Source organism: Nannospalax galili, unplaced genomic scaffold (assembly GCF_000622305.1).
Source record: "Nannospalax galili isolate Female #2095 unplaced genomic scaffold, S.galili_v1.0 scaffold2345, whole genome shotgun sequence".
Classification (NCBI taxonomy): domain Eukaryota; kingdom Metazoa; phylum Chordata; class Mammalia; order Rodentia; family Spalacidae; genus Nannospalax; species Nannospalax galili.
Window position 1 is genome coordinate 41,248 of NW_008352478.1, and position 8,542 is coordinate 49,789.

The window sequence follows — 8,542 nt, forward strand, 5'->3', positions numbered from 1 at the left end:
TGTGTGCATGTGTTTGTATGTGTGTCTTTGTGTGTCAGAATGAGAAAGAGAGAAACAGAGTGAGGTTGAGTCTATATCAGTGTGCATGTCACTGCCTTTCAACCTTATTTTACCTTAATTCTTCTCTGGAAACTTTGCCTCCACCACTGCATATGCCAGAGAAGCTGGCTCACAAGCTTCTGGATGTTCTCTTGTCTCCACCACCCACATCCCTAGGACTTCTGGGATCACAGACTCTTCACCAATGCCTCTAGTGTCTAGGTATGGTGTTTACTGTGCACTATGATATTACATTTGTGCCTGTATGAAAATAGCCTGACACCTACCTTTCATGTTAAGGCCAAGAGCAGACTTGCACTGCTAAGAATCTCTCCTTCAGAATTCTCCTGGACCTGTGCTTTATTGAAACAATATATCCAGAGTAAAATGGGAAGATTCTGACTCTTCAATTATTATATAATTTTGCCCCATGTGATCCCTAGTCCTAGAACAAAATACACACATATAATGAGAAACAGATGTTTTCTATTGAATCCCACATATAGTTTTCAATACACATGGAACAATCACATTTCATTATTTCCAAAGAATAATTCTCCTTGCAGTGCTTCTGAAATTCACATATATACTACACACACACACACACACACACACACACACACACACACGTGACTTTTCACATGGCTTAGATTTTAAAAACTCAAAAACTAAACCACAATGCTGCACTGTTCTCTAGAACTCACAACTGAAAGGGAAAATGTACAGGAAGATGGGACTCATTACCAGGCATTCACTGACCACACAGTAATGTACACATTGGTGAATGCCCAAATCAAACCCTGCATCATGAAAAGAAACATGGTGACTCCCTTCTCTGAGAAGTAGAATGCTTTACCCTTAAATTATTTATAAAGCTATGTGCAGATCCTGCATTATATTCCTTACACTAAAGCCTCCTCCCAGCAACTGCTGTCTCTGACAATGTCTATTGGGAAGAAATCACCAAGAGTTATCTGATGGCTTCAACTGAGGACACCTGACACAAGGAGTTCATAAACACTGTATATACAAAGCCAGTTGCCAAGTGACAAAAACACATCACACATCAAATTATACTCTGACTTTGAAAATGGAGTTTATTGTCTTTCCAAATTTTTTGTTAGAGTTAAAATCAGATGTCCTTTTAAAAATACTAAGAAGGACAGAGTGCTTGCAGAGCACCTGTGAACCACAGGGTATGGTAACCAGCACTGAAATATTAATAATAGGAGTAAATAATAGAAAAAACAGTAGCATAACACACTTGTCCCATATCTCTCTTGTACACAGCCTCTGTCATAATGATCAGATCATTTTCCAGAAAGAAAAAGGGAATCACAAGTCCACAGCTAACTCATTTGTTACAATAGAGGAGCGCAAAGGACAAGTGTAACACATCAAATGTCTAGAAAACTTGGGTCAAAATCCCATTATTGCATTTGTATTGTGACTTCAAAGCCGTGGGTTTCACAGATGTAAATGGAGGGTTTGGATTTTTGTTTCTTTTGTATAGAGCAAAAAAGTTTTCACTGAAAAGATGATGACTGAGCCACACTTGCACTCACCTGCAGCTACTGCTTAACTCCAAAAAGCTGCAAGCTTCATCCATGGAAGAATGCATGCTTTATCCTGCAGATGCCCACCATTTAGAGCATATTTATCAGGTAACTTCACAATCAACACCACAACAATGTTGGACCCATAGTTCCAATCACCAATGTATTTCTTCCTGACACACGTTTTCCTTCTTGGCTTCTCTTCCCTGTCTGTCACTGTTCTCAGGTCTATACACTGTCCTGATGGGTGGTGAATACATTTCCTGTGCCAAGTATGTGCTGCAGGTTTTCTTCTTTTCCTCTACATCTTTTGGAGAAGTAGCCATTCTCACAGTGATTTCCTGTGACCAGTATGCAGCCATCTGTCTCCCACTGCACTGAGGTCATCATGAGTCCCAAAATTTCAGGTGGACTGTGACAGCTTCATTGCTAAGTGAAGGCATTCCAGGAACCTTGTGCACAACAATCACATTAGTCTCTTAGATTCAGCAGGGCCAAAATAATCCATTAGTTTTTCTGTGATGTCTCCTGTAGGAGGAAGTGTGGCCTGAACAACCTGTGCATGCACACTGCAAATGCACCAAAAACATCCAGCTGAGTCAAACCTGTGTTCTGCGAAAAGACATAGAGAAGGCTGACATGAAACTGGCCTGATACAGAGAGCCAATGAGGAACAGACACGACCTATCAATGGACCAATGGGACACCAGTAGGGGGAATATAAAGGAGCCCCATATCCACAATAAATGAGTCTGCAGCTGCTGCACTGTCTGCTTCTCACCTGACTCCCAGAGTCTGTGTCGTGATTCCACGCCAACTCTACCCCCACCCAGAGGGCCCCAGGACACCTGTAAGACCTGGCTCCCTACGTGGGTTCCCCATGCTGGCATGGACATTGACCTTCTTGAGTTCTGGCCATCCTTGTGGTAGCCGCTTTTCTCTTCTGGACTGTGTTCTTTGCACTTTTCTGCCTGTGGTGCATCCACCACTCTGGAGACGGGCCTTTGTTTCGCTTTCTCCACCAGCGACTGCCTGGGCACCTCTCCCCCACTTTCTTTGGTGTTTTGAGGCACCCCCTTCCTGAAGTTTCAGTAAGTCGGCTCCTACGTGTTACATTGCCTTTGGTCCTCACGAAGGTGAGCGTGGAGACCCCCTCCTCTTCCCCTTCTTCCTTGGTGTTGTTTGCTTTCTTCCCCATCAGTTAGGGAGGAACATTTACTTGTTTTTGGTTTGCCCCGCACCTCCACATAAAGGCTGACCCCTAGGAGGCCGAACCCAAGAAGGGGCTCCTGACCGCCGGCCCCCACCATGTGGGCATATGGCTGTGGCCTGACGAACCACGAAAGTTCCCCACTAAGCACAGGACATTCTGAGTCAGACACACTCTCTTGTTTGTCTTAGCTCCTCCCATCATGGGAAACCTACCCCCTCATTGTAGGGAGCCCCAAATTCAGGCCCATAAATCCCTCAAGGTTAAGTCCAATGACCTGGACACCTTTTGGAATGAGGCTACCATCCTCGCACCATGGGTCACCCCTGAGAACATGTGGGACCCTGACGTCTGGATACCCATTCTTTTCCTTGCTAGTAAGTGGGAGGTCTCCTCAGGTGTCATCCCACCTGCATTTGTCCCCATTCTCCTGGTCATCATAGCCTAATTCCTTTGGTCCTACTCATCATTGTCAAATGTCTCTTTCAGTATGCCAGATGGCAAAAATGCATCAACAGAGCCACACTCCAGGACCTCCTGGCACTTCAACACACAGGACTGCAATCCTCCCCGAGAGGTCCTACAGGCCTGGCTCATGGAAATCCGTGAGGCCTCTAAAATTGCCTTCCCCAGTCACCCTGGTGGGCTCATACCCAGGGAGGTCGCCCTTTGAGGGCCGGTAGTCAATGATGGGTAAGAGCTTGCTAACCAAGCCAACCTAAGACAAGCACGGTCCATAATACTGGGGAACCCCTGAGCTGGGGCCAACAATGCCAAGGCAAAAATCTTGGCTCCCACTAGAGCTTCACAAATATGTGAAATCTTTTTTAATCAATATTTATTTTTTTAATTTTAATAACTACATGATTAGAAAAAGCATATCATTACAGCTTTAACATATTTGGTAACACACTCCAGAGCAAGATTACACCCCTTTCACAAGTGGCTGTAAGTTTCTACGTTCAGAGTTGAATTGATACCATTATACAATACTGAACCCAGTATAAGCCCTGTAAGACATAAAATTGAATGGGTTTTTAACCTTTAAAAAGGTCTCCATTTCATTTTAGAATATATTGTTCTTTGCAGAAAATCTCATTGTTTTTGCTACTAGCACTGAGATGTTGTCACATTTTATTACTAGTCAAAATTGGTGCACTTGGATCCTTGGCACCTGTGTATGTCTATAAAATCATTGGGTGTATTTCAATGATAATGTTTACCACCTCTACTAAATAACATGACATAAATTTCCATGCTTCCTCCTCAAATATAATACATATTTTAAAATTTGTTGATTTTTTGGTGTGTGTGTTCATTACAAAGAATATCCCAAACCATCTTATTCAACTATACACCCACTTCCCAGATGGCACCCACCCATATCCTCCCTCCAACCACTTGAACCCTTATACTCTGATATCCCTGCTATCATCTGCTGTGTTGTTGGCACCCCCAGCCATTCCCTACTACTTGTCCATCTGGTGACTCTAGTCTGCCTATCTAGAGGTCTTTGTTTTAGGAAGGTCAGCTGTTCCTCATCTAGCTGCAATTGGTTGTTAATATTCCTTTAGATAAGATTGGGGTCTGCTGTTCATTTTCCCAGTTCTATTCTGGGTTATTCCCTGAGAGTCCCTTTGGCTACCCTGGCCAACAACTCAAAAGAAGGTATCTCCTATCTGGCATTTTTTCTTGTTATGTAGCCTTTATCCATGTATATGGACTCTTAAAAAATTATACTGGCCCCTTTAATATTTGGTTGTACTTTCCTCTTGGATGTTTAAGGCCATAGAGTTGGCCCAGATAAACCAGTTTATTTTTATTCTTAAGGTCATTTGAGGGCCTGTTCCTCAGGGGTCACATGGGCTTGAGAGGAGCCCCTGGTTCCTTACTTTTACCAGTTATGCCTATGTGAAGATAAGTCAAAGGTCCTGATCAACCATGGTTGGCTTTGCTTGGAAGCATGGAAGAAATGATTCCTCTGTATTGACCCTCCGATTTGTAGACTGGACACTGGTTCAAGTCCATCTGGTGGGGTCTACTCAGCCTCTGTGATCAAGAGGACAGGTGACCTACCACAATTATAGAACATTTTGAGAGATGCTCATAGTCCCCTGGAACTAGTTGACCTAGGAGGGCAAGGAGCAAAAACTGTCCTTTATGTCCCTCTGACCACATTATTATAGGCCTCAAAGTATGTCTGTTAAACATCCAAGAAGGTTAGTTCCACCAGTCTGGTACTTTTAATTACTGTGTGTCAAATGGATGAATCTTGGGCAAAGACCAATTGTTCCAGATAAACTTTACCTAGACATATATTTCTTGATCTGCTATGTATAATTTGTCAATAGGTTGTAGGAATAATATGCTTTTCTCTGGTTTTCAAAAATAGCTAGGTATTACTTCTCTATCGAATTATCTCACCACTCCATCATGGTTTTCTGAATTAAGGTGCCCCCATTTCCCACCATTCTCCCTTAATAATATCCTTCTCCTATGGTCCTACCTCACTTGACTTCCTTCTTTCCCTTTATCCCCTATGTTCCTTGTATACCCTTCCCTCCACTCTCCCTTAAACTAAACCACATTTATCCATATCTCAATTATTAAGGCCTGATTCCTACTGTTCTTCTCTTTCAGGTTGTTTCTTTTCCTTTACTGTCCTGTTTCCTTTCCATTATCCTGGTTCCTCTAATTAGGTCTGGATACTTACTCACTTATCACGGGTTAGTTCTAGGATCCACATATGGTGGAGAACATATGACTATTTTTTTTTCTGAGCCTGTGCTACTTCACTTAGTATAACAGTTTCTAGTTCCATCCATTTTCCTGAAAATTTCATAATTTCATCTTTCTTTACTGCTGAGTAAAACTCCATCATATAAATGATATGCATTTTCATTATCATCTTGTGAATTTAGGGACACTTAGGTTGCTTCCATCTCTTAGCTATTGTGAAAAGAGCAGCAACAAACATGGATGTACAAGTGTCTCTACAATAGATTAGTTCTTTGGGTGTATGCCAAGGAGTGGTTTAACTGGGTCAAATGGTAGGTTCATTTGTAGTTTTTTAAGAGTTCTCCACATTGCTTTCCATAGGGGTTGAACAAGGTTGCAGTCCCACCAGCAGTGGTTGAATGTTCCCCTTTCCCGACATACTCTCAAACATTTGGTATCATTTATTCTCTTGATCTTAGCCAGTCTGACTGGGGTAAGTAAAAATCATAAAGTGGTTTTAATTTGCATTTTCCTAACTGTTAGTGATGTTGAACAACTTTTAAGATGCTTCACAGCCATCTTTACTTCTTATATATTCTGGATATTAAACCTCTGTCAGATGTGTTGATGGTGAAGATATTCTCCCATTATGTAGGTTTTCTGCACGCTTCCCTGGTTGCCTCATTTGATTTACAGAAGATTTTAGTTTAATGAGGTCCTTTTGCTAATGCTTGCCCTTGTTTCCTGAGCAATTGATATCCTGTTCCGGAAATCCTTTCCTATACATATATCTTGTAGGTTTTTCTCAATGTTTTCTTCTAACTGATTCAGAGTTTCAGGCTTTATATTGAGGTCTTTGATCCATTTGGAATCGACTTTTGTGCAAGGTGAAAGATAGGGGTTTAGTTTCATTCTTCTACAGGAGGAGATCCAATTTTGCCAGCACTGTTTGCTGAACATGCTGTCTTTCCTCCAGTGAATATTCTTGACCCCTTTGTCAACTATCAGGTGACTGAAATTGCATTTATTCATATTTGAGTCTTCAATTTTGTTCCATTGATCTATAGGTCTATTTTTGTGCCAACATCATGTTGTGTTTATGACTATAGCTTTGTAATACAACTTAAAATCTAGTAAAGTAATCCCCCCAGCATTGCTCTTAGTGCTAAGGTTTGTTTTGGCTATCCAAGGTCTTTCGTGCTTCCATAAGAATCTTAGGATGGTTTTTCCAAATTCTGTGAAAAATGTCACAGGGATTTTGATTGGCATTGCATTGAACCTATAAATGACTTTTGGTAGGATGGTAATTTTCACAATATTAATTCTTCCAATCAGTGAGCATGGGAGGTTCTTCCATCTTCTGATGTCTTCCTCAATCTCTTTGTTTAAAGATGTAAAATTTTCATTGTAGAGCACTTTAATATCTTTGGTCAGGTTCATTCTGAAAAAAATTTTTTTTGCAGCTATTGTGAAGGGGAATGTTTCCATGTGCACTTTCTCTGATTGCTTGGTATTGGTATGTAGAAAGACTACAGACTTTTGTAGGTTAATTTTGTAACCTGCCACTTTACTGAACGTGTTAATAATTTCCAGAGATGACCATATGGTTCTTGCCTTTGAGCCCACTTATATGATTTATGACATTTATTGACTTACATTATTGAACCATCCATGCATCTCTGGGATAAAGTTGAATTGATCATGATTGATTATCTTTTTGATCTGTGTCTGTATGCAGTTTGAAAGTATCTTGTTGAGAATTTTTGCATCTATGTTCATTAAGAATATGGGTCTATAGTTTTCTTTTTTGGTTGTATCTTTGCCTGGCTTTGGTATTAGAGTGATGCTGGCTTCTTAGAAGGAATTTGCAAGTTCTCCCTCCATTTTTATCTTTTTGAATCAATTAAGTAGTATCAGATGTAGAGCTTCTTTAAATGTCTGATAGAATTCCGTTGTAAATCCATCTGGTCCTGAACTTTTTTTAGTTGGGAGGTTTTGTATTACTGTTTCAATTTCTTTTTGTGTTATGGGTCTGTTTAAAATGTTAATCTCTTCTTGGTTTAGTTTTGGTGGTTCCCATGCCTTTAGATATCCGTTCATTTCTTTTAGGTTTTTCAAGTTTAGTAACATAAAGGTTTTTAAAGTAGTCCCTTAAAGTTTTCTGTATCTTTCTGGTGCCTGTTGTGATGTTTTCCCTCTCATCTCTGATTTTGTTGATTTGGAGGTGCTCTTTCTTTCTTTTGGTTAACTGGGTTAGCGGTCTGCCAATCTTGGTTATCTTTTCAAAAAACCAGCTCTTGGATTAGTTGATTCTTTGTATTGTTTTCTTTGTTTCAATTTCATTATTTTCTGCCCTGATTTTTGTTATTTCTTCTTGTGTTCTGGGTTTGGGTCTCATTTTTGTTGCTTTTCAAGTGGCTTGATTTGCAATATTAAGTCATTTATTTTTGTTCCTTCCAATTATTTGATGTAGGCACTTAGAGCTATAAACTTCCTTCTAAGGACAGCTTTCAGCATGTCCCAGAGGTTTCGGTGTGTTGTATTGTCCTTTTCATTCCATTCCAGGAATACGATTACTTCTTTCTTAATTTCTCTTTTGACCCATTCATCATTTAGGAGTGTGTTGTTTAATCTCCCTGTGTTTATGTGGTGATTAGGGCTTCTTCTGGTGTTGATTGTAAGCTTTATTGCATTGTGGTCTGATAGAACACATGGAATTGTTTCAATCTTTTTGTATTTGTTGAGGTTTGTTTTGTGCCACACTATATGGTCGATTTTGGAGAAGGCTCCACGAGGTGCTGAGTAGAAAGTATGTCCTTTGGTGCTTGGGTGGAATACTCGGTAGACGTCTGTTAGGTCCATTTGATATATGGTATTGTTTAATTAGGATGTCTCTCTGTTAACTCTTTGCCCTGTTGACCTTGATAGGTCAGGTTTCCTAGATGGAGACAGTGGGGTATTGAAGTCTTCTTCTATTAATGAGTTGGGATTAATCTGGGTCTTAAAGTCCTGTAGTATT